Source organism: Somniosus microcephalus, unplaced genomic scaffold (genome assembly GCF_052327205.1).
Source record: "Somniosus microcephalus isolate GS21.2 unplaced genomic scaffold, FLI_Smic_1.0 unresolved_chr8, whole genome shotgun sequence".
In the NCBI taxonomy this organism is placed as follows: Eukaryota; Metazoa; Chordata; class Chondrichthyes; order Squaliformes; family Somniosidae; genus Somniosus; species Somniosus microcephalus.
The window spans coordinates 4,846,111-4,867,315 of NW_028225186.1; the positions used below are offsets into that span (position 1 = coordinate 4,846,111).

Genomic DNA, 21,205 nt, shown 5'->3' on the forward strand with positions numbered 1-21,205 from the left:
ACTGCCAGCACATCCTTTTAAAAAGTCAAAGAATGATCCGGGACTGACAGCACATCCCTTTTAAATAGACACAGAATGTTCCGGGACTGAAAGCAGAACCATTTTACACAGGCATCTAAAGCTGCCTGACTTGCAGAGTGCTTCCAGCATTTTATATGTTTATATTTCAGATTTCCAACATCAACAATATTTTGCTTTTGTAATACAAGAGCCTGCAGTTGGCTCTGTGGCGCAATGGAAGCGCATTGGACTTCTAATTCTTTTGTCACTAGATGAAGTCATTCAAAGGCTGTGGGTTCGAATTCCACCAGAGTTGGATTTGGGGTCAGGGTTCTGTGTTACCTCTACTGACGGTGCATTTGGCACTAAATCAGTAATTCAGTGAAGGGAAAGTTCCCACCCCCCCAACACTTCCTTTACACAAGTGGCTCCAGTCCCACCCCAATTTCCCTCTGAGTCCTCTCCACCCCTGAATCTGTTACACGGGAACAGGAGGATTCAATTGAATCCCTCGAGTCTGTTGCACAGGAGCAGGAGGAGGCCATTCAGTCCAATGGCTCTTTTACATAGAAACAGGAGAAGGCCATTCAGTCCTATGGCACTTTAACATAGGAACAGGAGGAGGCCATTCTTTCGCATGATCCTTTAACATTGGATCAGGAGGAGGCCATTCATGTCCATGACACATTAACAAAGGAACAGAGGCATGCCATTCAGTCCCAAGGCCCTTTTGCACAGGAACAGGCTGAGGCCATTTAATCCCATGACCCTTTTACATAGGAACAGAATGCCATTCTGTCCCATGAGCCTTTCGCACAGGAACAGGAGGAGGCCATTCAGCCCCTGTAGCCTGTTATACAGGAACAGGAGGAGGCCATTCAGCCCCTCGAGCCTGTTACACAGGGACCAGAGGAGGCCTTTAACGCCTCGAGACTGTTGCATTGGACACGAGGAAGCCAGTCAGCGATGCAAGATCTGTATAAGAACAGTAGCAATCCATTCAGCCCCTTGAACCTGTTACTGAGGATGACGAGGAGATAATTCAGAGCCACGATCCAGTTATACAGGAACAGGAGAAGGCAATTCATTCCAACAAGACTGTTATACAGGAACAGGAGGAGACAATTCAGACCCACGAGCCTGTTTCACATGAAAAGGAGGAGGCCATTCAGCCCCTCAATCCTGATATACATGAATAGGAGGAGGCCATTCAGCCCCTCGATCCTGTTATGCATGCACAGGAGGAGGCCATACAGTCACTCGAGCCAGTTACATAAGAACAGGAGGAGGCCATTCAGACCCTCAAGCCTGTTACAATGGAACTGGGGGAGGTGATTCAGTTCTTTGAGTCTGTTATTCAGGAAGAGGAGGAGGACATTCATCCCCTTGAGCCTTTTACACAGGAACAGGAGGTTACCATTCAGCCACTCGGGTCTGTTACACAGTAACAGGATGAGGCCATTCAGCCACTAATGCCTGTTACACAGTATCAGGAGGAGACCATTCACCCACTCGAGTCTGTTATCCAGGAACAGGAGGAGGCCATTCAGCCCCTCAAGCATGTTTCACAGGAACAGGAGGAGGCCATTGAGCCACTCGAGTCTGTTATATAGGAAGAGGAGGAGGCGGTGAAAAATCCTCTCCATCACAGAATTAAACCCCGGTCTCCAGCGTGAGAGGCGAGGATACTCACCACTATACTAAGAAAGAAGGGAGCGATGCAATGTCCGTCAGTGCAAGAATTGACCGAGGGACAAAGAGGCAGAAGGGAGAGAAAGAATAATAAGGACAGAAGAATTAGGAGCAGGAGTGGGCCATTCGGCCCCTCGAGTCTGCCACGTCATTGAATAAGATCATGGCTGATCAGATCATCCACTCTACGCCAGATTCCCGCCAACTCCCCATAACCCTTGACTCCCCTGTAGCTCAAATATATGTCTATCTCTGCCAGACATACAGAGCAAGAGCCTCAGTTTGACGTCTTACAGAGTGGCCCGAGGGATAAGGGACTTCAGTTATGTTGATAGTGTGGAGAACTGGGATTGCCTTCCTCAGAAGGTTAAGAGGAAATTTAATAGAGGCTTGCATGATTACAAGGGGATTTGGTAGAGGAAATGCGGAGAAACGCTTTCCAGTGGCAGGAGGGTCGGTAAGCAGAGAACACCGATTGGAGATAACCGGCAAAAGAACCAGCATGAGGAGAATTGTCTCACGCAGCAACGGGTAAGGACTAATGAATATCTTAATGCTCAGGATAAGTTATCACGGCCCAGGTACACTCTCATTCCAGTCTTGCACACGTTGCTAATGTGGCATTTTTCACACTGGCAATGAGATGATTGATAGCCGTGCTGTGATCAGCTAAGTTTGTTCGGGAGATGCAGTCGGCAACAAAATACATGGAAGGCGGATAACAACCGTGACGGTTCTGACACTGTGAGGTACAGTTAAATGTGTGCAAGTAAACATTTAAAGTATCTTGTTCCCAATGTCAGTTCCTGCAGACATTGAAACAACAGGCATTTCACAGAAGGCAATGAAGTGTATAACATAACATACCATAAGAACTCGGAGCAGGAGTAGACCATACGGCCCCTCGGACCTGCTCTGCCAATCAATAGGATAATGGCTGATCCGAACCTAGACTCACGTCCACTTCCCTGCCCGCTCCCCATAACCCCTAATTCCCTTATCAGATAGGAAACTGTCTATCTCCTTTTTAAATGTATTTAATGTCGCAGCATCCACAGCTCTGTGAGGTAGCAAATGCCATATATTTACTACCCTCTGAGTGAAGAAGAGTCTCCTCATCTCAGTTTTGTAACGGCAGCCCCTTATTCTAAGATGATGTCCCCTAGTTCTATTCTCACCCATCAGCGGAAACATCCTCCCCACATCCACCCGATCAAGCCCCCTCACAATCTTATATGTTTCGATAAGATCACCACTCACTCTTCTGCATTCCAATGAGTAGAGGCCCAACCTACTCAACCTTTCCTCATAAGTCAACCCACTCATCTCCGGAATCAACCAAGTGAACCTTCTCTGAACTGCCTCGAGAGCAAGTATTTCTTTTCTTAAATATGGAAACCAAAACTGTACGCATTATTCCAGGTGTGGCCTCACCAGTACCCTGTATAACTGAAGCAAGACTTCGCTGCTTTTATACTCCATCCCCCTTGCAATAAAAGCCAAGATTCCATTGGCCTTCCTGATCACCTGATGTACCTGCATACCAACATTCTCTGTTTCCTGTGGCAGGACCCCCAGTTCCCTTTGTACTGTAGCACTTTGCAGTTGCTCTCCATTTAGATAATAACTTCCACTTTGATTTTTTACTGCCAAAGTGCATAACCTCACAATTTCCAACATTATATTCCATCTGGCAAATTTCTGCCCACTCACGTAGCCTGTCTATGTCCATTTTGCAGGTTTTTTATGTCCTCCTCACTCACTGCTTGCCCTTGCAGCTTGGTATCATCGGCAAACTTGGATATGTTGCAACTGGTCCCCTCCTCCAATTCGTTAATATAGATTGTTAAGAGTTGTGGTCCCAGGACTGACCCCTGCGGAACACCACTAGTTACTGATTGCCAACCCGAGAATGAAACATTTTCCCAACTCTCTGTTTTCTGTTCGACAGCCAATATTCGACCCATGCAGGTTATTACCACAAATCCCGTGATATTTTATCATGTGCAGTAACCTTTTGTGTGGCACCTTGTCAAATGCCTTTTGGAATTCCAAATACACCACAACCACTGGTTCCCCTTTATCCACACTGTTTGTTACATCCTGAAAGAATTCAAGCAAATTTGTCAAACATGACTTCCCCTTCATGAAACCATGCTGACTCTGTCCGATTAAATTATGCTTATCCAAATGTCTTGTTACTGCTTCCTTAATAATGGACTCCAACATTTTACTAACCACAGATGTTAGGCTAACTGGTCTATATTTTCCTGCCTTATGTCTACCTCCCTTTTTAAATAAGGGCGTTACATTAGCAGTTTTCCAATCTGCTGGAACCTTTCCTGAATCCAGGGAGTTTTGGATTATTACCACCAATGCGTCCGCAATCCCTACCGCTACTTCTCTAAAGACCCGAGGATGTAAACCATCAGGTCCAGGGGATTTGTCCACCTTAAGTCCCATTATCTTACCGAGTACCATCTCCTTTGTGATTGTAATCGTGTTTAGCTCCTCCACCTCTATAGCCCCCTGTTTGTCCAGTGTTGGGATAGTTTTTGTGTCCTCTACTGTAATGATTGATACAAAATATTTGTTCAGCGTTTCTGCCATCTCCATGTTCGCCAACACTAATTTCCCGGTATTGTCCTTGAAGGGACCAACATTCACTTTAGCCACACTTTTTCTTTTTATATAACTGTAGATACACTTGTAATCTGTATTTATATTTTTTGCTAGTTTACTTTCATAATCTATCTTCCCTTTATTAATTAATTTCTTAGTTATTCTTTGCTGGCTTTTAAATGCTTCCCAATCTTCTCTCCTCCCAGTGGATTTGGCTACTTTATATGCCCTTGTTTACAGTCGGATACTATCCATTATTCCTTTCCTTAGCCATGGATGGCTGTCTTTTCTTTTATGCCCCTTTTTCCTCAGTGGAACATATTTTTCTTGAAAGTTGTGAAATATCTCCTTGAATGTACACCACTGCTCATGTACCGCCTTACACCTTAATCTGTTTTCCCAGTCCGCTTTAGTCAACTCTGCTCTCATACCTTCATAGTCTCCTTTACTTAAGCATAGTACGCTGGTTTGAGCTCCAAATGTCTCACCCTCCAACTGAATTTGGAATTCAACCATGTTATGGTCAGTCATTCCAAGGGGATCCTTTACTAGGACATTTTTTATTAATCCTGTCTCATTACACAGGACCAGGTCTAAGATTGCCTGCCCCCTGGTTGTTTCAGTAACATACTGCTCAAGGAACCCGTCCCTAATACACTCTATGAAATCTTCCTCAAGGCTGCCCTGCCCAATTTGATTTGTCCAGTCATTATGAAAGTTAAAATCTCCCATGATTATAGCTGTTCCCTTATTACAAGCCCAAACTATTTCCTGATTTATACTCCGACCAATAGAGATCCCACTGTTAGGAGGCCTATAGACTACGCCCACTAGTGATTTTTTCCCTTATTATTCCTTATCTCCACCCAAACCGTTCCACTATCCTGAACATTTGACCGAATATCATTTCTCACTATTGCAGTGATTCCATCTTTATTAACACAGCCACCCCACCTCCCTTTTCTTCCTGTCTGTCCTTCCTAATAGTCAAGTGCCCCTGGATGATTAGCTCCCAGTCTTGGTCAACCTGCAGCCATGTCTCCGTAATGGCCAGGAGAACATACCCATGTGTAATTATTTGTACTGTCAACTCGTCTATTTTATTACGAATGCTGCATGCATTCAGATAAAGAACGTTTAAATATGCTTTGTGACAATTTATTCCTGCTTTTACCCCCTTTACCACTTTACCTTTATCTTTATATATTCTGTCCCTTCCTGACACGATCTGGTTTTTAATTCCCCCACTGCTGCCTTGCTCTATTGCCTTCTCCGTTGACATTTTTATTTTTCACTCTCTTGAAACATCCCTCCCCCCACTAATTAGTTTAAAGCCCTCTCTACAGCCCTAGTTTTTCGATTCGCCAGGATTCTAGTCCCAGCACTAGCCAAGTGAAGTCCGTCCCAACGGAAAAGCTCTATCCTGTCCCAGTACTAGTGCCAGTGTCCTAAGAAGCAAAACCCATTTCTCCCACACCAGTCTTGTAGCCACGCATTTAACTCTCTGATTTTATTTACCCAAGCCAAATTTGCTCGTGGCTCAGGTAGTAATCCAGAGATTATTACCCTTCTGGTTCTGCTTTTTAATTTGGCCCCTAGCTGCTCATACTCCCTCAGCAGAACCTCTTTCCTTGTCCTATTTATGTCGTTGGTACCAACATGGACCACGACAACTGGATTCTCCCCCTCCCACTCCAAGTTTCTCTCCAGCCCAGAGGAGATGTCCTTAAACCTGGCACTGGGCAGGCAACACAACCTTTGGGACACTCGCTCTCAGCTGCAAAGAACCCTGTCTATCCTCCTAATGATGCTATCCCCTACCACTACAACATTTCTATTTACTCCCCCCACTTGAATGGCCCCTCATTCCACGGTGCTGTGGCCAGGTTGCTCATCCTCCCAGCAGTCCCCGTTCCCGTCCTCACAGGGAGTAAGAGCCTCGAACCTGTTGGACAAGAGCAAGGACTGTGGCTCGTCCAGCACTACCTCCTGGTTCCTCGTCCCTGCCTCAATCATAGTCACACCATTCTGCCCGGACCACGGACTACATCTGAAATTGTTAATCTAATTGGTGTGACTACTTCCAGGAACACAGAGTCCAGGTAACTCTCCCCCTCCCTGATGTGTCGCAGTGTTTGAAGCTCCGTCTCCAGCTCATCAACACGGAGCCAGAGTTCCTCGAGCAGCCAGCACTTACTTCAAATTTGATCATTTTGAACATCAATGCTGTCCACCAGCTCCCACATATTGCAGCAGTAACACATCACCTGCTCTTCCATTCTATGTAATTAATTACATTTAAAAATATTATTTTTAAATATCCTCTGCCCCGATTCTAGATGATGAATATCACACCTCTATTTAATTGAACTTATCAACTTATAAAGGTTTCTAAGGGAAGGAAAAGTACTCACGAACCAGCCAATCACCTACCAGCTTGGCTGTGATGTCACTTTTGAATTCTGACGTCCCCTTGGTATGTTGCCTTTGGAGCCTTTTTAGGCTGCTTCGCCTCGCTGCTCCGACTCGACTCAACACCCACTGCTGCTACCGGCTGCCTCGAGTGGGCCTCACCTCGCTGCTCCGCCTCCACGATGTCTGCTAATCCTGAGATTGGCAGGAAAAACAGGGCCAGAAACAAAACAGAAACAGCACCTCACACCCCAATTACCCTAACTCTCTCACTTACCCAAACTCTCACAGCACACTCTGCTGCTCGCACTAGCACTGGTCTATTTATACTGTTTGTTTGTAGCCAATTGAGTCACCCCTGCTGATTGGTTAGAGCACTGGTTTTCTCTGCCTGCCAATTAACCTTGTTTTACTCTTCTTAAACCAACCGAATCTCAAATATTTAACATTTCCCCTTTACTTAAACTGCTTAAGTAATCTTATCAACAATCTAATGGCAATTGCCACTAACAATTTGCACCACTCCAAATGATTTCAAGAGAAATAACCATTAAAGTACTCTCTCACTTACCCAAACTCTCACAGCACGCTCTGCTACTCGCACTGATCTTTTTATACTGTTTGTTTGTAACCAATTGAATCACCCCTGCTGATTCGTTAGGGAACTGGTTTTCACTGCCTGCCAATTAACTCTGACTGCACTGTTACCTTGCATTACTCTTCTTAAATCAACAGAATCTCAAATATTTAACTTTTCCCCATTACTTAAACTGCTTAAGTAATCTTATCAAGATACTACTGGCAAATGCCACGAACAATTTGCACCACTCCAAATGATTTAAAGAGAAATAACCATTAAAGAACTATGTCATTTACACAAACATTCACAGCACTCTCTGCAACTCGCACTCATTTTGCACATCTGTACCGAATGATGCACTGCTGATTGTTGAGGCAACAGCAGCGGTGTGGAAAGTTGAAAGGTTCAGAGGTGCAGGCAATTTTTCTCACGGTTGCTTTGAATGCTGGTATTACAAACAGCCGAAAAATGCACTGTTCTCTGACCGCGAATGGAACCCGTGCCGCGGCGGTGAAAGCGTCGAATCCTAACCACTAGGCCACCAGGGAAGCGTCCTGCCAGCAAGCAGAACAATGCAGTCTTTCCTCCTTGCTGCTTTGAAATTCAGGTCACTTTCACGCCAGGCAAACTTTTCGCACAAGATGACATTTTTTAGGCGAGATCACAAAGGACATGTTCACGAAACCACAGCATCAAATGCGGGGAGGCGTCCACCTGAAATCTATTTGCTTCTATGCTTTTCTCAGAGACACACAGTCAGAGAAAACCCTTCGGGATATTGAATAATCAGGACTAAAATATCAAGGACAATATAGAGGAAATAGTAATGCAGTGCTTGAGGCAAAGAATCAAACACATACACGAACATAGATGTGTGCCCACTTTGTGTGCGTATGTCTCAGATATCCTTATGATTCATGGAAGCTTGCAGCACTGTGTGAGGCCATTCGGCCAATCGTGCCAGTGCTGTCTCCTTGAAAGAGCAGACGTGCTTTCTTCCGCTGTTATCTACATTTCCCTATCCTCTCTCCTTCCGCAGTGCCCCGCACAAAAGACAAACAGAAAGCTAACACTAACGAGGAATTGATGCAGGAAGTTGTTATTCAGTTCTCCACCGTTTAAAATTATTTGAGGTTCATTTTTATTCTGTTCTTCTTTTCCAAGGAGCACTTTAATGTGCTGCCCAAAGGTTTAAAATCGGGAATGTTAAAATTCCTCCCCGTTGGGGAATGTAACCCCGGTCTCCCGCGTGACAAGCGGGGATACTCACAACTATTCTAACGGTGAAGTGAGCAATGTAATCTCTGCCAGAGTAAGGATCGAGCCAGTTACACAGGAACAGGATGACCATTCAGCCCCTCAAACCTGTTGCACAGGAACAGGAGCAGCTCATTCATACCCTTGACCCAGTTGCACAGGCACAGCTAATATATTATTAATGCTTCATGTGATGTGTTTGCTATGAAATAAATTGCTAAAAAAATTTCGCTGTATTGACCAGGAATCGAACACAGGCTTTTCGCGTGGCAGTGCGAGAATTCTACCCCTGAACCACCAATGCACGCAGAGTCAGCGGATTCCATTTTCTGGTAGCTACAATTTAATTTAGATTTTTGTTAATACAAGCGAGGACACTGCATTAACATAAAAAGCAAAGTGCAGCAGATGCTGGATCTGGAATTGTTGATTAAATGCTGGAAACACTCCGACGGTACTGGAAGATCTGTGGACAGAGAAACACAGGGTTAATCTTTCAGGACCATGAGCTCTCGGCAGAGCTAAGATTTTGCGGTTTTGTAGTTCCCGTGTGAGTTTCCATCCAAAGTTCTTAAGCTGCTCAAAAATTAGATAATTAAGAAACTAACCTTCCCCAAAAGAATAAATAGGTGCAGGATTGGGCCATTCGGCCCCTCGAGCCTAACCCGCCATTAAATAAGTTCATGGTTGATGTGATCTCCGACACAACGCCACTTTGCCACCCACTCCCCATAAAGCTTGACTCCCCTGTAGCTGAAATATATGTCTATCTCCTCCAGATATACAGAGCCCGTTTGACCTCTTACAGAGTGGCCCGAGGGATAAGCGACTTCAGTTATGTTGATAGTGTGGAGAAGCTGGGACTGCTTTCCTCTGAAGGCTAAGAGGAAATGTAATAGAAGCATGCAAAATTACAAGGGGTTTTGATAGATGAAATAAAAGGAAACCCTTTCCAGTGGCAGGAGGGATTGTATGCAGAGGGAGAATTGTCCTTTGCAGCAAGTGTTAAGGCCGAATAAATATGTGGATAAGTTATCACGGCCCAGGTATTCTCTCATTCCACTCTTGCACACGATGCTAATTTTTCACACTGGCAATGAGTTGACTAACAGCCGTGCTGTGATCAGCTAAGTTTGTTAGGGAGATGCAGTCGGTAAGATAAAACATGGAAGAGGGATAATAACCGTGACTGTTCTGACACAGTTAAATGTGGGCATTTAAAGTGTATTCTTCCCAATGTCATTTCCTGCTGACTTTGAAACAACAGGCAAGGCAGGAAGTGAATGTTGCACCTCTGTACCGAATGATGTGCTGCTGTCGGTTGAGGCAACAGCAGCGGTGTGAAAAGTTGACGAGGTGCAAGCATTGCTTCGCGCAGATGCTTTGATTGCAAGCATTTCAAACAGCTTGAAAATGCACTTTTTCCTGACACGGGAATCGAACCCGGGTCGCGGCAGTGAAAGCACCGAATCCTAACCACTTAGACGACCAGGGAAGCTGTGGGGAGCGTCCTGCCAACAAGCAGAACAATGCAGTCTTTCCTCCTTGCTGCTTTGAAATTCAGGTCACATTCACGCCAGGGAAACTTTTCGTACAAGATGACATTTTTTAGGCGAGATCACAATGGACATGTTCGCGAAACCACAGCACAGCACAGTGCTAGGCCAATCGGCCAGTCGTGCCAGTGCTGTCTCCTTGAAAGAGCAGACGTGCTTTCTCCCGCTGTTATCTACATTTCCCTGTCCTTTATCCTTCCGCAGTGCCCCGCACAAAAGACAAACAGAAGGAGAACACTAATGAGGAATTGATGCAGGAAGATGTTATACAGTTCTTCACCGTTTAAAATTATTTTAGGTTCATTTTTTTTCTGTTCTTCTTTTCCAAGGAGCACTTTGATGTGCTGCACAAAGGTTTAAAATTGGGGATGTTAAAATTCCTCCCCGTCGGGGAATTTAACCCCGGTCCCCCGCGGGACAGGTGGGGATACTCACCACTATTCTAACGAGGAAGTGAGCAATGTAATCTCTGTCAGAGTAAGAATCGAGCTTGTTACACAGGAACAGGACGCCATTCAGCCCCTTAAACTTGTTGCACAGGAACAGGAGCAGCACATTCATACCATTGACCAGTTGCACAGGTACAGCTAATATATTATTAATGCTTCATGTGATGTGTTTGATATGAAATAAATTGTTAAAAAATCTTACCCTGCATTGACCGGAAATCTAGCCCGGGTCGCCCACATGGAAGGTGAGAATTCTATCCCTGAACCACCAATGCTCCCATTGACGAAAGATTCCATTTTCTGGTAGCTACAATTTAATTTTGACTTTTGTTAATACAAGCGGGGACACTGCGTTAACATAAAAAGCAAAAGGAAGCAGATGCTGGATATGGAATTGTTGATTAAATGCTGGAAACCCTTCGAAGGTCCTGGAACATCTGTGGACAGAGAAACACACGGTTAACCTTTCAGGTCCAAGAGCTCTCAGCAGAGCTAAGATTTTGCAGTTTTGAAGGTCCCGTGTGAGTTTCCATCCAAAGTTGTTAAGCTGCTCAGAAATTACATAATTAAGAAACTAACCTTCTCCAAAAGAATAAATAGGTGCAGGATTGGGCCATTCGGCCCCTCGAGCCTAACCCGCCATTTAATAAGTTCATGGCTGATGAGATCTCCGACACAACGCCACTTTGCCGCCCGCTCCCCATAAATCTTGACTCCCCTGTAGCTGAAATATATGTCTATCTCCGCCAGACATACAGAGCCCGTTTGACGTCTTACAGAGTGGCCCAAGGGATAAGCGACTTCAGTTATGTTGAAAGTGTGGAGAAGCTGGGATTGCTTTCCTCTGAACGCTAAGAGGAAATTCAATAGAGGCTTGCAAAATTACAAGGGGTTTTGATAGATGAAATAAAGGCAAACGATTTCCAGTGGCAGGAGGGATGGTAAGCAGAGGGAGAATTGTCTTATGCAGCAAGAGTTAAGGCCTAATAAATATCAGGTTAAGTTATCACGGCCCAGGTATTCTCTCATTCCAGTCTTGCACACGTTGCTAATTTTTCACACTGGCAATGAGTTGACTGATAGCCGTGCTGTGCTCAGCTAAGTTTGTTAGGGAGATGCAGTCGGCATGTTAATACATGGAAGACGGATAATAACCGTGACTGTTCTGACACTGTGAGGTACAGTTAAATGTGGGCATTTAAAGTGTCTTGTTCCCAATGTCATTTCCTGCTGACTTTGAAACAACAAGCATTTTACAGAAGGCAAGGAAGTGAATGTTGCACCTCTGTACCGAATGATGCGCTGCTGACTGTTTGTCGAGGAAATTAATTATCAGACGGAGACTTCGAGGTTCGCTTTAGGAATTTATTACGTGATATCACGGAGAGTCTGCAGCAGTCCCTACTGCCCACCAGCACTCTAAATTACTATTGTACAGCGCTCATATTTATACAGCAAGGTTAACAACTTCAGGTGATTAGCTTACATTACATTTCAACATAAGGTTTCATAGGTTCCATTGTTCTCAAGAAACAGATTTACATGTTCACATTTTATCACCAGATGTCCTAAGCCAAAATGTCAGCTTGGCCTCATTATGGCAGTCAGCATTTCTTTTAGTTTTAACTAGTTTAGTGTCCTTTGTTCAATTAGTAAATTGGACAAGTATCCCAGCATGTCTTAATGTTTAATACGTTTTCTCCCACAATTCCCTCCTTGTTGATCTTTACTGATCAACACTGCTTTACGGCATTGTATTCAGTTCGTTTTCATAGGGAGGATAATATCCCTTTGGGAAAGGATGCATTTTTAGACAATCTTCTTCATCATATTCATCCCGGTTTGCTCTTTTTCTTTCCTTTCCCTCTAGTACTTTCGTAGCTCTTTTTACAGATGCTACTGATTCTACTGTTTGCGCTAGCAGATATCTCACTCTTATCCACATTATACAAATTAATATAAATAAAACTCCTGTCACTACACAAAATATAACCATCGGGTGAACAAACAATTCCAGCACTGCGGATGCTTTAGGTGACCATCCTTTAAACACATACCACCAGTGGTGTACCGTCAAATCTGTTATTTGTGTAGCTATTTGAATCAAACCTTGCTCATCATAATCCATCACTGCTTTTAAATGGTACAGATCTCTTCCTCTTTTCGCTAAGGATTCTGCTATCTTTTCATTGTTTTTTCAAAAATTTCGTCAGATTAGCCAAATTAACTGTAGGGGGGGCATTTTCTATCCCCAATACAGTTCTTCTTTGCATTACCGTAGCCCATTTTCCCAACTGATATGTTTTGTTGGTATGTGGGTCAAACACAGTATAAACATCTTTTATGCAAGTGTTTAAATGGGGCCTTTTCAAAATCCCGTCTACATATATAGTCCAGGCACTGCTAATACACAGATAGTTCTGGCCTATCTCATGCAAGGTAGTATCATTACAAGGTTTTAAATTCCAAATACATGTACCTCTACTATGTTGCAATGAGCAAGGTTCATATATAGGGGTATGCAATGGGCATACTTTTCCAAACGGCTAATCTTGGCAATCCGAGGCATCGTGGGTCTTATTCCCCTGATCTATCTATTTACCATGAAATTCGGGATACCAAAAGTTTTCTCCAAACAGTTGGGGCAATGCCAAGAACTGACACCAGGTTTTGGCTTTTGTCACATTTACCACTTTCATTGTAAAATTACATCCCATAAGGTCACATTTAGTATATCTTCGATCAGGTTTTACTTCTAGATTATTTCTTTCAAATCCGAAAATTCTCATCCAACTAGGAGCATGTCCTGACATAGCGATTTGCTCTAGCTCAGCCCTCAGTGACTGCTTGGTAATTTCTTTAAACATACATTGAGTATGATTATTGACTTTCTCTTGTCCCTTTGCAACATTCTCTTGTTCCTTTTCTACCTTATTTACTTGCTTCCAACTCATTGTATCTGATATCCACTGTGTTAACATCGCTGCTGTCAGTCCATTGCCCCAAGCATTTCTTAATTTTATAGCATCTCCTCTCAGCCCTCCTACTTGCTGTATTTTATTCTGCAATGTTTCAATATCTATTGCATTAAGGGCTCCCATATCAGTTCCTACTCCTCCCAAGACCGTTGCTAAGTCCCATCTCCTTCTCCCGATCCTAACTCTCTTATTCAATTTGGCTTGTATAGTAGTAATATTACATCCAGTATCTTTTTTATCCTCATACTGTACCTGTACTGTCAAATTTAGAGTATATGGGGAGATCAAGACCAGGGTACAGGTAGAATGCAATCTTTGCAAATGGTCCATAGGACTTTCTATCTGTTTCGTTTTCTTTGCTAAGAATGTTTCCCCATACCAGTGAGGTCTTCCTTCTATAAGAGTTGCATTTATGCATCCGTACGCCTGACCGTCTTTCAAATATATCGGTTGTTCCATGTCTCCGGTTCTTGTGTCATTTTTATACCATTTCCATCATTTAGTATGATAGTTTAATATGTCAGTGTCATTCTCTATCCTACAACTTATGTTCACTCCTTTTTCCCATTTTATACTTAGAGTTATATTAGATCCTTGGTTAAATACTATTTTATCCATCCCAGATTTCATTTCGAACATCCCACAGGCTTCGCAATTAATCGTCCAATTAGCAATTACACAAATGGTGCCATTGCTACAAGTGTAAGTTCCCTGCGATTGGTTACTGTCTCTCGCCTTCCATCCTAACTGGCCTGCCCATTCTGTTTTTTCAGCAGGCAGGATTGTCCAGGCGGCTGTCCTTATTACACTTAGGCCGATTATTATTATCTGGTTTAACATATTTCCTGATTTATCCTAGAAATCTTTAAATTATCCTAATTATTGTTATACAGCATTAAATATAAATATATATAGCAATCCGAAAGTAATCAGTCCTTCAATGGAGTGCCACATTATGGTGGGCATGGATCTTTTCCCGTTTCTGAAGTGGTGTCTGGTGCAGTATGTTTATACTCCACCTCCGGTGTTTCCTCCGGATGATGCAACTTGCACCTTGTAGCGTGTACCCAATCAGGTTTTTCTTTCAATTTGAGAGCTGTTCGAGTTGTAAGCAGCACCAAATATGGTCCTTTCCACCAAGGAGAAAAAGATTCTTTATTTAGCGCTTTCACATAAACTTGATCTCCGGGTTTAAAGGGGTGCATGTTTCCTTCTGTGGGGCGCGTCTGGGCCTGTCTCACTTTCTCATGTATTCTTCCTGCTGTTTCAAACATGGCCTGAGCATAATTTAACGATTTTTCATCATTCCAAATTAATGCCACCTTCTCTGGAGTCATGGGTGGACGTGTGCCTGTTGTCATAGGCCGGCCCATCAAGATCTCATGTGGTGTCAGACCTGTGTTTCTATTTTTCTGATTTCTCAGGGCATACATTACTACTGGCACAGCATCCGAACATTGCAACCCATTTTGCTGGCATACTTTGGTTAGGGCGGCCTTGATTTCCCCATTCAGTCTTTCCACTATTCCTGAGGATTGTGGCTGGTAAGGTATGTGCAATTTCCATTGAAATCCAAGGGCTTCATTTAAGTTTTTTATCTGTTTGCTGGTGAAATGAGTTCCTCTGTCACTGTTTATTCCCATAGGTATTCCAAATCTAGGTATTATTTCTTTTAGCAGATTGCGTACCACTGTTCTGGCATCATCCGTCCTAGTGGGGTATGCCTCTACCCATCTGGAGAACATATCTACTATTACCAGTATATACTTAAATTCTTTTACTGCGGGCATATGTACAAAATCTATCTGTAGATTCTCAAAGGGCAGCTCTGGTTGGGGTAGGTGATCAAAATTTGTGGGCGATTTCCCTCTATTGTTCTGCTGACATACTAAACACGTTCTGGCAACTTTTTCAATTGTTACCGTTATTCCTGGTGCATACCATTGTTGGGAAAATGTATGTGCCATCCCTCCTTTGCCCATGTGAGCCTGTCCATGTGCCAGGCGAGACAGAGGCAAAAACAAGCTTCGTGGGCAAACCACTCGGCCATCAGGATGCATCTATATATCATGATCTTGATAGCAATCAGCCTTACTCCAAGTACGTTTTTCTTTGACTGTTGCCTGACTTTGGGCCTGCCGTAGTAGATCAGCATCAATGCTACTAGGAAGTTCTGCTGGAAAGTTACTAACGGTATTTTTGGCGGCTTGAAGCTGTGGGGCCTGCCTCAGTGCGAACTCTTTAGCCGCACTATCAGCAAACCTATTTCCACACGCGACTTCATCATCTGCCATGGTTGGGGCCTCACATTTTAGTACTGCAATTTTACTTGGCAACTGAATAGCCTCCAACAAATTTAACACCATTTGCGCATGCTTAATAGATTTTCCTGAGGATGTAATAAAACCTCTGTTTTTCCATAATTGTCCAAAATCATGCACTACCCCAAATGCATAACGGGATTCAGTATAGATATTGACGCTTTGATCTTTAGCCAAAATACAGACTCTGGTTAAATTCATATAGTTCAGCTGCTTGTGCAGATGTGCCAGGTGGCAACGCTTAAGCTTCCAATAATTCATGAGGAGTCACCACCGCATAACCTGCTAATAGTTGATCATCACTAGGTCGATGCGAAGAACCATCCGTGAAGAGGATCAAGTCAGGATTATCAATAGGATCACTTCGCAAATCTGGCCTGGGTGTAGTGGTGGCTTCAACAGTTAACAAGCAGTCGTGTTCTGGTTCACCTGGATGTTCTGTTGTTATTGGCACAAAGGTCACCGGGTTGACAGCTGGTGATCTCTGGTAGATATAATTAGAGTGTGACAAGAGGATTATCTCATACCCAGTCCTTCTTTCCGCCGTAAAGTGCTGAGTAGCTGCCGAATTTAATAATAGCAGCACTGCGTGGGGAACAATTACCACACAAGGGTGATCAAGCACAATAGGGATGGATTTTTCCACTATTGTGGCGGTTGCAGCAACGGCTCGTAAGCAGGCTGGCATGCCTCTCACTACGGCTGGCAAGGCTACAGAGTAATATGCTACAGGCCTTTTTCCTCCACCATGTTCTTGTGCCAATACTCCTGTTGCAAAGCCTTCTCAATCATTGACGTGTAACTGAAAAGGCTTATTATACTTAGGTAGTCCTAACGCGGGAGCACTGACCATAGCTTTTTTAAGATCACTGAATGCCTTATCTCGTTCTGGCGTCCATTCAACTATGGGGGGCTCTGTCTGCAGCGTAGCTGATCGTAAGACCGCATCCATTTCTCTGTAGTCATATATCCATTGTCGACAAAAACCCACCATTCCCAGAAACGACAAAATGTCCTTCTTTGTTCGCGGGATCAGCACTTTATCCACTGCTCTTATCCTTTCCAGTCCCAATCTTCGCTGTCCATACTCCAACTGAAAACCCAAATACTGGACAGATGTTTGGCAAAACTGCAACTTCTCAGAGGGCACCCTGTGTCCCCTGCTAGCCAGATGCTGGAGCAATTTTATAGTATCTTCTTGGCAGTCTGGCCCCGTTCGGGAGGCAACCAAAAGGTCATCTGCGTACTGGATTAAGGTGAACAGATCCAATAACTGACATTCCTCCAAGTCATTTTTAACCGCTGCCGCATACACCACAGGACTTTCAGTATACCTCTGTGGCAACGTGGTCCAGGTATATTGCTGATTTTTATAAGTAAAGGCAAACAGATATTGACTGCCCTTATGCAGTGGTATGGAGAAGAAAGCAGAACACAAATCGATAACCGAAAAGGTAGTTGCATCAGCTGGTATAGAGGAGAGGATGCTGTTGGTATCTGGCACCAAGGGAGCAATGGGAATGACTATTTTATTGATCGCCCGGAGATCTTGCACAAAACGCCAGTCATTTGGTCTTCCTACTTTCGGGATGGGCAAAATAGGAATATTGCAGGGGCTCTGTGTTTTGACTAAAACCCCTTGCTGCAGCAAAGAATGTATAACCGCTGCTATTCCTTCCTCGGCCTCTGGGGCCAACCGGTACTGCTTTAGACAGCGCAAAACAGCATCCTTCTGTAGCTGGACCCTATGTTCAGGTGCCGAATGCACCTTTCCCACATGATTCTTGTGCTTTGCCCATAATTCAGAAGGTACTTTAGTCAATGACCATGGTAACAATTGTGGATTTTCCTTAGGGGGCTGCTGTCTTTCAAAAATAGCATCCCATTCTTTTCTTAACCAGCGAATTTTTCCCTCTGTTTCATTAAAGAATTCTATCTCCACCTTTCCAGCTTGGATTGGCAACGTGATGGAATAGACTGGCTTGTGGTGTTGTATTCTTTTTATCATCTCCCCCACTTCCTTCGCCTTAGCTGGGGCTCTGACTGCTATATTCAGGTGGGGTTCGGATGTGTGATGCATCCTAAATCTTTCTTTTTGTTCGTGTGTAAGGTGAACCAACATTCCCAGGCCTTTATCTCCAAAGAATAAATAGGGTGAAATCTGCAGCAATTGTGGCTGGTTTAGGTATGAGCAAACCAATTCTTGATAATTGGGTGTTTCTTTATGCGTGTACCATGCCGTACAATGGGTCCGTTTCTTTTCTCTACTGGTTTCAATTAGATATTGTAAATACTGCCCCTGAGGATCTTCCAATTCCTGCAAGGATTGGAATACATTTTTTACCAATTGGCCATAAGGATTGCTATTCAGCTGCCAACACTACAAACTGGGGGCTCCTTCTACTTGCTTTTCCTCTATCATTAAATTAATTAGCTGATGAGTTTGTATTTGAGGCAGTTCCATGAACATGCTGTCTCGAGTGCAGTATATAACTGCTCCCAATTTACATAAAGCCTGTCTTCCCAACATAGGGAGAGGGGCGGTCTGAGAAATTATGAGGGTGTCTGTGACGGATTGCCCGTGCACTTGAATTTCGGTAGGTTTGGAGAGGGGTTCTAACATAGGGATACCGGCTACTCCCATGCTTACAACGTTAAATTGACTGGCGGGTATACCCACGGAGGGGGTTACAGAGGACATTGTTGCACCGGTATCGACCAGAAGGTCCAAATGGCTATTTCCTATTTTAACTGTAGCCATAGGCTGTTCTCTCATGGATTTGGACAATCTGATCACAGCCGCCTGTACCACCGCTTCTCCGTGGCACCCCTATGCGGATGGATTAGGGTTACTGAAAGAAAAGGAAGTTCCTTCTGCCACTGGAGCTGGATACCCTCCTTGTTGGGCTTATTCCTGCTGTGGCCTTGTGGGGCATCGGCAATCTCTAGCCCAATGTTCTCTTTTCACACAGTTCCAACATTCATCCTGTGATCTATCTCTCATTTGCCATTGTCCTCTTCCCCTTCCTCTGCCTCTATCATAACCTCCTCTTCGTGCAAATCCTCTTCTATTCTGCTGGAAATATTGTCCCGCTGTTTTTGGCTTTTGCTCTTTCGACTGAGTAAAGAGTCCTTCCCTATCCATATTTACCAGAGCAGTAAATACGTCCACCCAGCGCTGAGTCTGCCAATTTAGATTAATCATTTTAAAGGTTTGAGCTTGAAAGGGTAACATGCAGTTTAGCAGTGTTTGTACTGCCAAAGGTCCATTGTCTGCTAACGGAACTCCCGCATGTTCCTCCCACTTGCTTTTAAATCGAGCTACAAAATCAGGAATTGTCTCCTCCTTTCTTTGCAGACATCGAGTAACTTCTCTTATGTCACTAGGCTTCTTGGCTCCTCTCATTATAGCCTCTTTACCTCTATGTTCTAACCAGTGAGCAACAGACTCATTTTCCTGGTCCAGTTGTACATCATCTTGTCGCCAATCTCCATTTTCTCCCGGGGGAACAGAAAATCCGTCCCTTAGGGTCGACCATGAGGACCCATACACACATTTTAGCAGCATTAGCACATCCCCAGGAAGAGGGCTGTAAATGGTACATATTTGTTCTAGCCAATTATGAAAGGCAGTGGGCTTCTTTAAGGGGACTGGTGCCTCGGCTATCATAGCTCTAGCTTCCGCTGGGGACCATGGATTTAACACTGGCACCTCTCCTAACATGACTCGAGGATGTTGATGGGTAATAGTGTCAGGTTGTGTTTGTGACCTAGTTGTAGGTCCGTTACGTGAGGTTAGGTCCTGTACATTACTACGAGGCAGTGCAGCAGCTCCTGCTCCGAGTGCCTCTGCTGGAGGAGGAGTTTCAATGACGGGTTCATCTGCGGGTGGGGGTGGATTGTATGGAGGCGGCGCCGGAAATTGTGCCGGTTGCTGTCTTAGAGCAGCCGCTATCGTTAGTAAATTATTTAACTCTTCCCCCATCTCAACCGGATCTCCTGCTGGGGTTCGGGGATACATTCCCACAACAGGAGCCTTAGGCAGCACCTTTTCCTTTTTCTGACTACCCTCTGCCTCTTCCTGTTTCCCCTTCTTCTTTGGGGGTTGGTGTCTTTTTGCTACTTCCATCCACCTAGCAAAGCACCATAACATATAGGGGGTGTCCCACTCAGGATCCCCTCCTTCACTTCTAGTAATTTCTTCCCATTCTTTTATTGAAGGTATTTTAAAACTTCCCCCATAAGACCAATCTCCACCCGACCATACATACAGATCACTACTAAAAGTTACCTCATACCGATCGTCTCCTGTTTCTTTTTTTACATTTTCGGCTGGCGAACCCGGTGGAACGATGGGATCTCCTACCTTTTTTCGATGTTGCACGAGCTTTTTTATTCTGTCATTCGTTCTTTTACATATCTTGATTTTACCATTTGCAGCCTCCTGTTCTAGCTTGCCTCGGGCTCCTTTTTGGCAGGCTTGGATGAATCCGCTCGACTGCCGTTATTTCCCATCTTCTCCTTACTCCTGTAACTTAGTTTAAAACTTACTGGTTATACAACCGCGGGTTATTTTATATACACAAAATACAATGAGCGCTCACCGGTTTTTTCCGCGAGTCTCGAAGTCAACCCTTTATTTTCTTTGTAGCTACTTAATTCGGTGCCATAGTCTTTTCTCTCTTCTCAGCAGTCTTGCCTCAGCCTGACGGGCTTCTTGGCTCAGCATGAGTCACCGGCCGGATAACTGGGCAACCGTGCGCCCTCCCCCTTTCAGCTGGGATGCGCTAGGTGCTCTCCTCCTTTCAGCTGGGAGGCACCGGGCACTTTCCTTTTATTTTTAGGAAAGTCCCTTTTTAAATTTCCTTTTTCTAATTTGAGCCTAAGTGGGCCAAGTGATATACAAGGTCGACGCTATACCAACTTAGACCTTCTTAGTTCTTTTGGATCCCGTTGTTAGGGACCCTGCCTGACTACGCCAAATTCTGTCGAGGAAATTAATTATCAGATGGAGACTTCGAGGTTCACTTTAGGAATTTATTACATGATATTACGGAGAGTCTGCAGCAGTCCCTACTGCCCACCAGCACTCTAAATTACTAATGTACAGCGCTCATAGTTATACAGCAAGTTAAACAGCTTCAGCTGATTAGCTTACATTACATTTCAACATAAGGTTTCATAGGTTCCCTTGCTCTCAAGAAACAGATTAACATGTTCACATTTTATCACCAGATGCCCTAAGCCAAAAGGTCAGCTTGACTTCATTATGGCAGTCATCAGTTCTTTCAGTTTTAACTAGTTTAGTGTCCTTTGTTCAATTAGTAAAGTGGTCAAG

At 44.1% G+C, this 21,205-nt stretch overlaps 1 non-coding gene across 1 annotated transcript; it reads left to right on the forward strand.

Moving 5' to 3' along the window:
* The first annotated feature begins 220 nt into the window (after window positions 1–220).
* On the forward strand, window positions 221–316 carry trnar-ucu (transfer RNA arginine (anticodon UCU)). Its single transcript has 2 exons — window positions 221–256; window positions 281–316. It is a non-coding gene; the product is annotated as a tRNA-Arg (tRNA).
* Window positions 317–21,205: the final 20,889 nt, after the last annotated feature.